General features: G+C 37.8%; 1 protein-coding gene across 1 annotated transcript in view; it reads left to right on the top strand.

The window, feature by feature from the left end:
* The window catches only part of exp (expansion), a 279,003-nt gene that overhangs the window by 165,456 nt on the left and 98,186 nt on the right, over nt 1–15,361 (top strand). The gene's annotated exons all lie outside the window — the stretch shown is intronic.

The following is a 15,361-nucleotide window of genomic DNA, read 5'->3' as shown; positions in this document are numbered from 1 at the left end:
TAGTATGAACACGTAATTATAATCAAAATGACGTCTGAGGCAAACCTGTAGAGAAAAACAAAAATATATACGGTAATATTTTGTACTAATTTTCAGTTAAAACTCAAAAAAAAGTATTAACTAAAATAACTCAAAATGTTCTTGTTAAAAATTTATAATTATGTATACATTTGAAATATCAAAAACTCATAAATTTGCGACACCTCAAATCACATTGACCACACATTCTCCGGATACCACATTTGTGCTAAAATTCGGTCATTTATGATTGACCATAACAAATAATTATGCAAAGTTTCATAAAATACAGAAAAGGTCGAGTCTGATCGATTCGTCATTTGGCGTGGAACTGCTCAATACTTGAATTTGTGTTGTTATTTTATGTTAACGTCATAAACTGACCACTTCCCCGGTTGTGATTTGAAGAATGTGTGATCAATGGGATTTAAGATGTTGCATATTGTCATTTTACATTTGATCTTCTTCTTTTTCTTCGCATATTAGCTTATTGCGTGCTCTCAACTTAGTGTTCTACATGCACTTCTACAGTTATTAATTGAAACCTTTCGATGCATGTACTATTTTTGCATTAGTATAATTGTGTGGCGAGTACAATCATACTCTATCCCCAGAAAAGTCGAGAAATTTTCCAACCCGAAAAGTTCCTAAACCGGGAATCGAACCCAGCCACCTTCAGCATGATCTTGCTTTGTAGCTACGCCTTTTAACGACTGAGCTAAGCAAAAAATAAGGAATGTTGACAAATGGATTAAGTTTCGACTTATATAAGCTTACACTAGAGATGGTCGGGTATTCAAATTTGAAAACCCGAGCCCGACCCGTACCCGATTCATATTGTTTATGCCCCTGAATTTTATTTTTTATAAATACCTCAACCCGAACCCGAAAATCGAACTTTTTTCCAAAGAAATTTTGTGTGGTGTAATAAATCCTTTATTTCATAAACAAATGCTATTTTACTGATTTGTGGCCTCAACTATGGTAATTTATGGGATCTGGGTCATTCCGAAATCGAAGATGGCAGATCTTTAAATAAGAAGATGAATTTCAATCCAATCGACGATGGATCGAGTGATGTGCGTTGTTAGAGTATCGGGGAAACTCTCGAGTGCCTTTGTATCACGAAGGGGGTTACGGTAAGGTGTCATGACTTTCGTGTCTACTATTCAATATCGCGTTAGCAGGTCTAATCAGAAGTGGCGTGATCTTCAGGAAGAACATCCAGCTACTTGGCTACGCCGATAACATCAACATCATAGCACGGAACTTTAATGCGATGGCGGAAACGTATATCAGACTGAAGGCTGAAGCTAGGCGGATTGGACTTGCCATCAACGCATCGAAGACGAAATACATGAAAGGAAGAGGTTCTAAGGAAGACAATGTTAGCCTCCCACCCCGAGTTCAGATTGACGATGACGAAATCGAGATGGTCGATGAGTTCGTGTATTTGGGCTCACTGGTTACCGCCGAAAATGATACCAGCAGAGAAATTCAAAGACGCATTATGGCAGGGAATCGTGCCTACTTTGGACTCCGAGGGCTTCGCCGCCGCACGAAGTTGACTATCTATAAGACGCTGATTATACCGGTGGTTGTCTACGGCCACGAGACTTGAACTATGCTCGTGGAGAACCAACGCGTCCTTGGTGTTTTCGAACGGATGATGTGTACCATCTACGGTGGAATGCATATGGATGACGGAAAGTGGAGGAGGCGAATCAACCAGCTACTGGGAGAACCATCCATCGTCCACATTGCAAAAATTGGGCGACTACGGTGGGCTGGGCACGTTGTAAGAATGCCGCAGGACAACCTAGTGAAAATGGTTCTCGAAAGTGACCCAACAGGGACAAGCAAAAGAGGCCCGCAGTGGGCAAGGTGGATCGACCAAGTACAAGGCGACCTGCGGACCCTTCGCAGACTACGAGGCTGGCGAAGTGTGGCCATGGATCGAGTAGAGTGGAGACTACTTCTTCGGACAGCAGAGGACAATAAGGCCTTAGACTGATTGGTAAGGTAAGTATGGGCTCGACAATTAGAAGTTGAAAATCGATGTCCGCCGCTATTTTTTTTAATCCGATCACAGAAGATGCATCTGAACACATACATTATAGGTATCTAAGGAATTCGCTCGACCTGTGAAAGTTGCTTGGATTCAGAAATGTCAGTGGTTATCGATTGTCAGTGTGTATTTGTCAAGCCCATTCCGTAGAAACCCATATTTCATGGGTTCAAGTGAATATGCATACGGGGTACACCATATCCAAAATCTAAGAAAATCTTAATTTTACTTAAGATTCATGATGAGTGGGGGGAGAGACCACCCTCTATTCACGAAATTTTAAAGACAGGGAGTTGGCATTTCCACTTTCCACACCCTTCTCGCTTTAATTGGGTGCCTTAGTGGACCCTAGCGTACACAGCATTTAATGTTTCGTATAATAATTGATTGAAAGTTAAGAAGAAAATAAAGGAAAGATCTCACCCGATATGTTGCAAAGAAATCCATGACATCACGATGAGCTCCCTTAGATATGCTACCGGTGTTAAAAACTGCACACTCACCTTTCCTTTCCTTACAAAGCAGCGTAAACCTTCATCAACCACGAAATACACTCTAGCTGTTCCAACTAGAGGGATCTCAGCCAGGCATGAAAAATCATTTACATTCATTTCATGCATTCATTTACTTCTATTTTATTTCATTGTCAGAATTCCGTAAAAGATGTTTGTAGGTTTTGATATTAGCTACAACTTTTGAAAACAACTTAAATCGGTATCTTATATTCATGACGAAGTAGAGCGGGCAGAACTTGTTATTGTTTTTCAGTTAATGTAATTTACATTCACTGAAAACAATGGTGGTTCAAAATATCATGTAAATTAAAATGATCACATAGTGTATTCCATGATCATTTAACATAATTATTATGTTGCCGGGTTGATGTAATATTAAACCAATCGAATCAGATCGAGATCGAAAAATTTATGTTGTGCCTGCGTGTGTAACGAAATAAATACGCTCTTACTCTCTGCAACCATTGAACCGAATTTTACACAACAACCACCAAATGAAAGGTACTGTAATCTCATTGATTGGTATTGAATATTTATGGAATCGATCAACTGGTTCTGGAGATATTACCGGTACATGTTCTGGTGCGTATGGGTTATGAGCTTAGATGTTACCTGAAACGTGCCAAATCCATCATTTGACACTTCAAATCACATGAGAATTCAACAACAAATTCATTGGTGGTTATACTGAGTGCTTAAGATCACATTAGTCACATTCAGCTATGTTCCGGATACCCCCGGCTAGATTATGATTTAAACAAACACCTAAAATCACATGAGAATTCAAAATCAAGATCAGTGACAAACAAATCGAGTGCCAAGGACCATATTGGACACATCCAGCCATGTTCCAAGTACTCCCGAGGAAGTGGCCAGTTCCAACAAAAATTATCATCATATCAAATTTAATCAGAATTCAAAAACAAGAGCCTGGTTGAAATAAGACTGGCCACTCTTAAATTCAAACAACACACAGCATACGACACATACAATTTCAAGAGAACTGTAAAACATGCTCATTGCTGGTCCCTGTATCAGGACTGGTAAGTTTCACACAATTTTTACAGAGACACTTTTGTCAGTATCATCGATAGAGATCGATAGTAAAAATTTTCTTCAAAATCTCATCGAAGCTTTTGTCATTACAGAACGATACAGTGTTTCAAACATCGCAATTACTAGTTCATTTATGGATTTTATTGTTATTTGTAACGCGGAAATCTTAAAAATATATTCATAGCTCATGATGGATAAATTCGTCACGTGATGGTGAAAGGACCTGTTTTCTTATTGTCACATGACGACCAGCTCTGCTCAAAATTATAATTAATAAGAAATGCATGATTTTACCATAGATGGATAAATTTAGGTATTATACTATTATTTTCTTTGTGAAGAAAATGTATCTTTTCCACGAAACATATATCCTTTTATCTTACCAAACATAATATGGAGACGACGGGGTAAGGCGGTAGGGTGGCTTTGAAGTAAAATTCAACCAAAACTGTATAAATTTTCTGCGATAAATTTTGTGATTATTGATCTTTAAAGTACTTTCCCTAATTACATTGATTTTCAGAAAATTTCCTTTTCATTTGATGATGTTTTATTACGAATCAAAAACAGACTAAATAATGAAAGAAAGAAAATCATGAGGGATAAGGTTGGCCACCCTGGGTAAGATGTCCACATGGAATATATCATGATCCTGGCCATATAAAAGGTTACTGTCTTCAGAAAAATTTCACAGTAAGTCAAGTCGGATAGAGAACAGTAGGACAAAATTTTCTCACTATGAGGCGCTAATGTGCAAGTCAATCTCCTGTACAGAATTATCTTGAGATCTTTACTATTTACACAGCAAAAAAATAATTTTAATATCACATCAAAGTGGATGCACTTCAATCGTGTCGAAAATATGGTGTAATATTACTTTCCAAAAAGGACAAAATTATCATTAATACAGTGCCTGAATTCACATAATGCTACTTTTACTGCATTTGTTTATTTTTGTGACCATACAAATTACATGAGATTTTCGACATGTTTGCTGTGTAGAATGTTTATGTCTTCGGGGAAGTTGTTCAGATGATCAATGTCTTCAAATTTGTGGATTAGTTGGTTCAGAATTCTCTCACTACGTGACACTAGTCTACGTGTGGACTTCGCGTATATGGTGAGGATTTCAACATATATTTTATAGATACAGAAACCATTAGGGATGCCTTCACACTACGAAAAAGTCATGTAAATTTCCGTGCCCTGACACCGACACATGCAAGTGGCCCAAATGGCACAAGAATCAGTTGAAAGAAATGAGAAAATCAATTCAATCAAGCGTACTTTTCGTCGAGTTGCGTATGTTTCAGTTTGGGAACACTTAATTTTACATGACATGTTTGATTACGTTCTATAATTTACGTCAAAGATGGATTACGTCTCTTGTAAGAATAGTTATTTCTTAGTGTGTTGATCATCTTATTTGTAGTGCCGTTAACAGAAGCTACTTAGAAGTCCTGAACTTAGTTTTATAAATTGACTACTTTTAAGGATGATCTGGATTTTCTGGTGGATCCCCCAGGGCCTCCATAACACGAATTCATTCTGATGACAGATCTACAAATGTTTTCGAAAAAGCCAGATATATTTCAGATACAAAATAATGTTATTTACGCATTCAGTTTCAACCAACCAAAGCTGGCCGTCTAACCTCGACACACGTCAAACTGTAACAGCTTCTGTAATACCTCATAATTTAATGAAAACTGTATATTTTTCACTATAAGTACATCAAACAGACATGTGTTTTCCTTATGGTAACGTTACTTTTACATGATAAATTATATAATAGCTCTAAAGCAATAAATTCCGTAACCAAAATTAACAAATGCAGTCCACAAGAATTTCATATCCTAAACCAAAACTTATCTACTGAATCCTTTATTTAAAAACCGTATGCCCTATGTATCCTATGTGGTTGCTCTATTAAGTAATATTTTGGACCTTAATTTAAAATAGTTTCTTGCATCCAATTAGTCTCATATTTGTAGGAGAGGTGTTTTACTCTGAGCAGATCCAAAACTGCTAAAAAATCGATTTAGATAAAAATGTGACTTTTGCGTTTTCTCAAATAAATTATTCAAGTGGACGCATATCGGCCTTGAGACTACATGATCTGAGTGCTCAAGCTGCCATCTCCCATCTTTGTTGCTCCGTAATGAACACTTTAATTGACAGTCACTTTCTCAATCGTGATGCACAGAAACTGATCAATCGATCTGCGGCATTTGCATTCGCAGAAGGTTCGAGTCACTCGTTTCTACTGCTATCGATAGCAGTATCTTTAGCTACTTAAGTCTTCGCCCATCACACACAGCCAGCCAACCCGATACGGAACGTTTGATTGAAGCGAAACGCAGCACTCTCAGCGGGACTTCTTCATCGATCGCGCCGCCGCCAACAAGAAGTATTCTTGTTGTCCATTTCAGTCAGCATCTTCCTAGTCAAAGCTTCGCCAAGATGGATTTTTCTTTAATTGATATGTTCTGTGCAAGCACGTGAGTAAAGTACGACTGACTGGCTTGTGTTCTTCGCTCCAAACAAGGATTCTCCGTGACTATCATCACGATCGCCTCTACCCGTTGTTAGTAAAATCCGGATCAGTTTTAGTCGAGTTGGAAGAAGTTGAGAATCTGTGTTCTCGATGCTCGACATAGCGGACAAGCAGAGTGAGCATTAATAATGATATCAACGAATTTATGTTAATATTTATCACTTGTTTTTTACATTATTTCATTTCCGAGCAAAGGTGTGTGTATATCGAAGGAGGGGTGGTGATCTTCGATACGGTCAATAGCCTGACGACGACGCTTGATGCTCTCGCTTGGGTTCTTGTTCCTTGACATGGCAGCGAGCAGTGCAGAGGTTGGAGTAATGAAACTTTATTCTGTGTCTTTTCAACGTGCCGGAATGCACTAGCAGTAAATCGATTTGCTCACGTTGAACGGATGGACGGACGGTATTATGATTATTGGTTATGAACGAGCAATAAGATAGCGAGAAGAGGTGTAAAAATAATTTATACCATCGGTAAATTGCAAAGAAGCAAGTGGCTTTTTCCTCCTTTAGGTACTCCTTTATTCTGAGGTGTTTGATTACTCTTTTTGGTGCACAATTCACTGTTGCATTTGAAAGGTTCCCGTTTGATGATTTAGTGGTTTCCGAATTTTTGGAGAACTTTCTTTTCCGACGGTCATTCTCCTGCAGAACGGCCAAGGGTACAAACGTATTTGAATTGTGTGAATGAATGGGCAGTCATAAATTGTTTCGAACAAATAAATTAGAGAGCGCACTCGCGGTCGTCCCCTTGGGGTGGAATGCATTTTGTTGATATTTAAATTCAAATAACAAAAAAGCATTATTGTTAGTGGTTGGATCAGAAGGTTGAACCGTGATTCACACAATTTTATTCAAAAATTACCCGAAACAAAGCAGATAAAGAGGACATTATATCATCCGCATCAGAAGCTCTGTTTGTTTATAAAAATATATTACTATAAACAAACTTATGCGCTGATTTGAAGGACATATAATAAGTTTCAAGTACTTGCTTGTGTCTCCTCTAAAAAAACACAAGTCAAACCATTAAATCTCATAAACCACACTTTCAGTCTAAAAGGAGTACTTAGCAATTACGTCTCCCATACGACATAGCTCAAAATACGTAAAGGTAGGTTAAGTTACTTTTTGCAAACTACGTTGCGCAAACCACGCATAGCTTAAATCGCGTATATGGCACCCTAAATCTGGTCCATTTATGCCTCTGCCAAAAAACCTGTTCATGTCAGTCTGCCTCTCAAGCCACATGTCGATCGATCGCGCCGATTCAAATTGAATTGTGATTGAATTTGCCCAGCTTGGCACCTTCCATCTTGGGATCTCCACTTCTCAATGTAGGTATAGGTATGCATGTTAGGTACCTATGCTATTATTTTCGGGTGATCACCAATTGACAGACCCACGATGATGTTGATGACGATGGTTATGCAACCGCAACCGTAACGATCCCCGTTCGATGGGGGAGAGAATGATCGGTTATTATCAAAGTATGGCGCGCTAGCGCTTGCTTGCTTGCTGTCTCACGATGAACCGTATTTGGTGCTGGTTGATAACCTTTCCTCACGCTTCTTAGCATTCGCGATGATCACGGTGGGTTTTTGTGATTGCAACAATGTTGGCATGTTACCTCTTGCCCTGTGGAAATCGGATGAAGAAAACAACCACTTGACTGTCTGGAAAGACAATGTGATATCAGCCTTTAATTTTTAGATTCTTATATTTTGGTATTTAGATATTTTGTTATTTTATTATTTAATTACTTCGATAATTCGATATTTTAATTTTGTATTAAAAAATAATAGTCATAGCTATAAAACTAACACCCATTCACTTATGTGACGATCACTGATAACGGGATCATGCCTTTTTTTCGATCGTCGTGATCATCAATTACGAATAATTATCACAACCATCAATCTTGTATTTCAACAGTTTGAAAATTGAAAAACCACAATCATCACACCCATAAAAGATTCGATTGGATTGGTTACTGGCCATTAATTACAGCACGTGTGATGCTCCTCGTGTCTTCCGTGTGTTCTCTTTTTGAACATCAAAGGGCAGACATTAATGATCCAACATGATGGATCTTTTGTTGTATGCAATTCAGTCAATGGAGTCACATCGCGTTTTTATTAGACTAAACTACCACAAAAGATCATGAGGTAGGTCGCAGTGCTTTCCGATCAACAGAAAAGTCGTAAGAATTTGAAAAAGATTTAGCAACAATTGATAACTTCCAATATAATTCTGTAAAATGTTTGTTCAGGTTTAAAAACGCTTTCAGTGCAAATATGGATTTCACGAGAAGAATCCTCAAGTGCAATACATACCAACAATAACCAACAATTTTATCATTTTTTTTTTTTTTTTTTTTCATTTTCAGGTAAGCTTCAACAACTTGCCGAAACTCCATTTATTCCCGGCGCGTGAGTACCATCACCAAAACATCACCCTCTAACATGAATTTGATGCCCACCATCAGATTACCACATTGTTTACGATCCACAAATCCGAACGAAAATTTGAATATCCATGTTGGACATACGTTACGACCCAACATAAATGTACGCAAAAAACACTAAATATCCCCCAAACAATCGCACAAACAACACCAACAAAACTTTCTTCGTCAGGCTTACCGAAAGAGGAAACATAATTTAGCGCCATTTGCTTGAATTATTGGCGCTCCCATGCTGTGAGTTGGCTCGGAACGCATCTTCCGCGTTCTTGGGCGTTGCGTGTCCGTTTGCGCCCAGCAGCTGATAAGATCCACCATCCAAGCTTGTAGCAGAGGAGAATCGGAGATGGATCCACTCTGAGGAGGGATGCAATTTATTTTGCGTTCTCATGCAAAACAGTCACTAGCAATTACCCAACCCGATGTACCGACCAATGTTGGCTATTAATTTGACCGTTAAAAAGCATCCCTCCTTCGCTGCTCATTGCATTGCGCCCGTACAGAACGGTCATCATCCGGGCTTATCACCGGTAGTAGATCTTTCCCATAAAAGGCGGGAGCTATTTGATAGTAGTTAAGTTGAGATCATCTGCGGACACGGTTCTAGAATGGGTTTATGCTCAATTCTTATGCACAGCCGCTCGCTTGAGCAGTATAAAGTGTAATTAAACGCTTCGAACAATGTTAGGGGTGTAGATAAAGCTATTAATTGCGATTTATTTGTGGTTTAAACGTTGGCACCTTGATCGGGAAGACGTTGTCCAATCCGGCAAATGGATGACCACCTGGAGGATACGACCGTGCGCTTTCAGTATGTGTGTGTGTGTGTGTGTGTTAGCTAATTGGACATGGCGCCTGGAATCAATTATCCAATGGAGGTCTAAATTGAACAATTCTATTTTTTATCAATTTGGTTCATTGGAATGCTATGTATAATTACAGCCAGAATTTTTAAGCTTCGCCAAACATACCATTTTTTTACTTTTCAGCTATGCAAACATTAGAAAAATTTAAAACCTTATCAGCTAATCATGTCCAAGCTTCACAGTTGATGATGATGATGATAATGATGATAGTGGTCTACCACTCGTTATAGCTAGTCCAATAGGTGTGGGCTCTCCTCACTGTTGAACTTGATCAAGCTTAATAACTTCTGATTGTCATCAGCAAATCGCTGTATGAAGGGCTAAAACGAATGGATGGATTGATAGGCAATTCGTCTATTCATTTCCCACAGTTAAGAATCTCATTTCAACAACTTGATCAGTCAAAAAGGAAGATGCCCCAATGAATGGGGAGAAGAGCCCGCTCTTCATCTACGAAATGTCAGCCTCAGGGAGTTGACATCTTCACTCTCCCCATCCAAATCGCTTCAATTGGGTGCACTGATGGTCCCTCCTCATCCCGATTTGTTGATATATAGTAATATGTAATATACCTAATAATCAGATAATCAGAAGCAAAAATATGCGAGTCGATTGAGATCTGGCGAAAATAAATGAGGGGGGCTAAGTTGATTCTTAACATAGAAGCGAAGATGCATAGGTGAAGGATAAGAGAAAGGAGAATCAAAGGTGTTGATATGCAGAATTAGAAGTCATCGAGATTGAATGGGCATGTTTAAATATCGTTGATCCAGTAACCTATCATATAAATTTTCATTTCATCTAGTTATGATTATTGTCAATAATACTAATATTTCGAAGAAGATGGTGCTACCTATTTTACCTTTTTTGTGATACAAACATTACAGAATTCAACCTTGAATCTTAGACAAGGTCCATTAACAATACACTCGATCCGAGAAGGGGCTTTATGGTACCACTCATACTGTATAGTCATCTTCTTCTTCTTCAGGTTCGCTCACCACCCGGAATTAACGCTCGGTGCATCATAGATTTGATATGATTAGTAATATCAAATTGTGTTACATGCAAACGAAACAGATAAATTTTTTAAAGCAATAGTTTCATCTGAATACCCAACTATCAATATCATATCTTAGTGATATTGTTTCACTATGAACCTACAATTAATGTTATTTTGTGATTATATTGTTACCTGGATATTCACATAAAATATTGTGCAAGTACCACAAGTTTACCAACGCCCAACTATGGAAAGCTCAATGGTTATCCCTTTTATTCATTGAATCAGCGCACACCAACATGATTTTCTGCTAGGAAACACCAAATAATATTTAAAGATATAGCTCAAAAATACAGTTTTAACTGATAGTGCTTTATAAACATCAAGCTAACCCATATTGGACCCTGCCAACCCATGGCACCTGAACGGTAATGTGTGCCATCAGAATGGTCCATCGGTTGCGAAGCAAAGAGCTTTTCAAACTGAAGCTATACATTTCTCAATGTTTCAACTTTATCCTAACGTAAACTTAATATTAAAAGGTTTCTGTAAGACAAATACGCCCGGACATATACATCTTCACTATCGCAACTAGTGGTAATCATCGAAAGTACTTGCATTTTACTCAGGGACTTTTGAGTAAACTGCAATCACCCTCTTATACTCGAAATGTGCCACGACTCTGATCAAAGCGCAGGGATCATGTCCAAGCTTCACAGCTATCCGAAAAATCTGAGGAAATATTTAATAGATATTAAAATTTTAGTTGGAGGTTATGTGGCTTTCAGTCTTTTGATGCTCAAAAACGGGGTTTTAAGTTTTCATCTGACGTTTCGGTCACATGTATTGTGCCTTTTTCAAAGAATTTACTAACTTCCACAGCATTGTCACAATGTTCGGTATCGTATGTTGACCACTCCAGTTTTGCGGTAGTGGCGGGAAATTCAAAATGAACCGGCTAGCAGGACTTAGGTGCAGTTTCTCATTTTGGCGCCACTTTAAAGTTAAACAACTATGCAAAGTTTTAAGCAAATCGGAGAAGGTCGAGTTTTCCCGATTCGTCATTTGGAGTGGAATTGCTCAACATCCATTTTAGACTTTAAATAATACTTATTAGATAAAAAAAAATCAAAAGCTCACTGTATTGCTAGCGCTACCTCCATGGAAGTCGAGGGCGTGACGTTTCGGAGACCAGTTAAGATAAGTCCAGGATAAGTTAGAATAAGTCTAGAGCAGACCAGTTCCAGACCAAATAGAATAAAAGAATAGAATACTCGACCTTCTCCGATTTGCGTGAATCTTTGCTTAATTATGTATTATGGGCAATGATTCGCGTTTTAGCAAAAAAATCGTCCATTTTGGATCTTGTAATTTTTTTCAAAATTACGTCTTTGACATTTTTCAATAAATTGTATCACTAAAACGTCACTCCTGAACGAAATGAAGTCTGACACAAAGTAAATTTATCTTAGGAAAAATCACTTAAAAATCTCAAAAAGAATATATTCTATATTGATAATTATTGTTTAAATAAAACTTAGGAAAAATACAAAGTATGATATCTAATCTAATCTAATCTAACACCAACAGAGCCAGTTCATGAAATCATCCTGGAAAATGATAGATATACCTCCTTCCTTTTTCTTGTCTATGTGGTATATTTTGTACATCAGAGATACGTAAAATATATCAAAACGGCCAGCCCACTGTGCAACATTTAAGGGGCAAGATTCAGGAATATCGGACCTGTTTGAATCAAAGATTTAAACACGATGCTTCAGAATCCAATAAATCGATGAACCGTGGACATCTCTACCGTACTTTCCGTTATTATAAATGATTGGTCGTTGGGAGCACCTAATCTAAAAAAAATAAATAATGCTCCATTTTCCTCGAGTTGTTAGCTCTTTTCTTAGCCCTATATGGCTTATGTTTATAGCGCCATTACTCGCTTTCTGAAAAGAAAAAAAAATGGAGAAAGTAAAAGGAGAAAGGAACCCTAGCTCTATCTTCTCTTGTGTAAAAACTGAAAAAAACGGGTCTCTAATCAATCTACAGGAAAAGTTCGCTAAAACTTGCAAACTTTTCCTTTTGTGTGCTTCATAAAACCTCGCAAAATTTTCCAACGCTGAACACAAACAGGTGAGAGCTAGATTTCAGTAGAGAGCAATAGAAAGAAAATATATTATAAAATTAAAAACATATAAATGAAAATGAAGGGAAGATCTCAGCAAGTTTCATTAATTTTGTACTCTTACTGTCCTACTGCACTGCTGGCACTTCCAAAACTTTTCTGGGTGCAAAACTAGCTCAAAAATTCTTCAGGCAAATCATAATTACAAAACAAACCAGAAAAAAAACACTAGGACGACTCGAATGAACCAATTGGCAAATATATGTTGGAACTTGGGCTTACCCACTCCCAACCTTTGACAGTAGTGCACTCGACATTTGACTTCTCATCAAAATACAGCACGAAAGCGGCTGTTCGAAATGATGTCTAAGACAAAGTTGTAGAAACTGAAACAGGTCAGATCTCACCAAATGAACGATGGTTTGCCCGTGAAGCAAAAACTTGGAAGACTGTTGCATCTCCTAGTTCTAGCTCAACACTTCAAACCACTCCATCGGATCTTCAAAGAAACTCTTGCACAATCCGCCTCCAATCCAATTAGAATCATCTTGCCAATCGCCTAATAACAGTTCTGACGAAAAAGATGCTCATAACAAACACTTTGAAATGCATTTACCCGATCACTTGCACTTGCTTTGCACTAAAGTTCTTTTCTTTGAGTGGCCCATTGTTTCGGGCTAAAACGTGATGAAAAAATGAATGACAAAAAAAAATAAGTCTTAAATTTTTGAACCCATAATTTTCTGCTCAGTAAGCAAAATTGGTCGCCACAAGGCCATAAATCACAGAAAAATTACGATCAAGTTCCCGTTCAACTTGCTGTCACTAGATTTAGATCCCAGTGGTGATCTTACCGACGTTGACAACAACTGTTGTTGAGAAGGATTTTATATGTAATTCCGATCAACACATTAGCGTTAGCGTCAGCGTTGCTACGGTATACTTCGGATACTAGTGACACTCACGTCTATTTTGAATTTTTTAGTCAGACTGGGTTCGTGAATAATGCAAGGAAGTTAACATTATTTCCAATCTAAACAAGAATACCAAAAACATGACTGTTTCGTTAAACGCTCACTTGTTCCGTGTTGGGCTGGGATATAGCAGTTTGTGTGAATGTGGATAAGGTTACCAAAACGCCGATCATATTATTTGGTCTTGTGCTGAGCATCGTGGAGTCAGATCCGAGCTGTACGATTCCCTTCGAGCTCGAGGTAGACAACCTAATGTTCCAGTTCGGGATATTTAGGCTAGACGTGTTCTGGAGTTTATGAAACTCTTATATGTTTACTTTAAGAATATTAACCTTAGATTGTAAGTTTGATTAACCCTGTGTTTAGTTTATACGTGTGGGTTTTTATTTTTAATATTTGTTTTCAAGACGAATATAAATAAGTTCATGTTTTAGGATTAATTAAATATTTGTATCGTAAACCAAATTTCAAACCTTCTTCTCCCTTTTCTTATTCAAAATATTGTAAATCTCCACTAACCTCGAGACAACCGCGAGTATTCGGTCCAGTTCCTTTAACTTTCAATATAAGACAGTAATAATATATAACGAAAATGATAACTCGGCTCTGTTCAGTTTATTCGATTGATCATGTACAAATAAAGTAATTATTTCAAAAAAAAAGCATGACTGTCACTATTCCCGGCCACGCCTATATTTACCGTAGCTAGGGATAGGAAAGGAAATGTTGATGTAGTACTTACTCAACCAGAGGCTACCGAATTAGTGACACCCTCATAAATACTACGGAGTTGGAGTATTGGGTACGGTATTAGGTGAGGATACGCCTCAACCAGGCGCTTCAACCAAAAGCATATGATTATTTTTTTAGCGATCTTATGCACAGTAAGCAAACGCAGCAGCCAGTAAGCTAGCCGAGTTCCTCAATTTGTTTTCTTAGTACTGTATTAATGAAATTTATATGGAACATAATGTTACGAACTAAATAAATAAAAAGGAAGGATCTCACCCGAATAATCCTTGAAGCTCCTGAATACAGTTCAGAAAAGATTCTTGGATCTTGATAAAGAAAAACCGCTACTCGTTGCCAGCCCTCGGAAAGAGATGCATCAAATGCAACAGTCCGGCATTTCACGGTATCACTATAAGCCTGCGGGATTCACACCATCGTGATCATTTGGGATCTTCGTTGCCCATCAGCTTATGTCGTTTTCGTTTTTGCGGTGTAGCTACACCGGTGCTACACTGCCGTACACCGAAATATTTTAGGGTGTAGATATAGGATGCACCTTTGTTTACAAACAAATGATGTTGAGCTGTCAATTACTCGCGCTTATTCCTGCTTACACTACACCAGTGCTACACCGCAAAAACGAAAACGACATTAGACAACTCCAAACAAACACTGCTCCTGGATCTTCCTTTTAATTATATTTTTATTTTTCACTTATTATCCGCCATGGTCTGATCTATTTTGATCCCGTTCATGAGATTTTGAACAATTGAACAATTGATTGGTTAAAATCACCAAATGAAAATCAGCAGCAAAATAATAAACGTGTCAACTTTCCAGCGCAACCTACTTTGATCTTTTTTCTCAGGAAAAATACAAACTATGAGAGCATACAAATTCATGGATGCTTGAAAATTGACAGTAATCGTATAACATCAACTTTTGGTTATATTTATAAACTTCTTGATAATT

Source organism: Ochlerotatus camptorhynchus, unplaced genomic scaffold (assembly GCF_037179485.1).
Source record: "Ochlerotatus camptorhynchus isolate MF236.1 unplaced genomic scaffold, CSIRO-AGI_Acam_v1.1 ptg000243l, whole genome shotgun sequence".
NCBI lineage: Eukaryota > Metazoa > Arthropoda > Insecta > Diptera > Culicidae > Ochlerotatus > Ochlerotatus camptorhynchus.
This window is presented reverse-complemented; position numbering and strand designations above follow the sequence as displayed.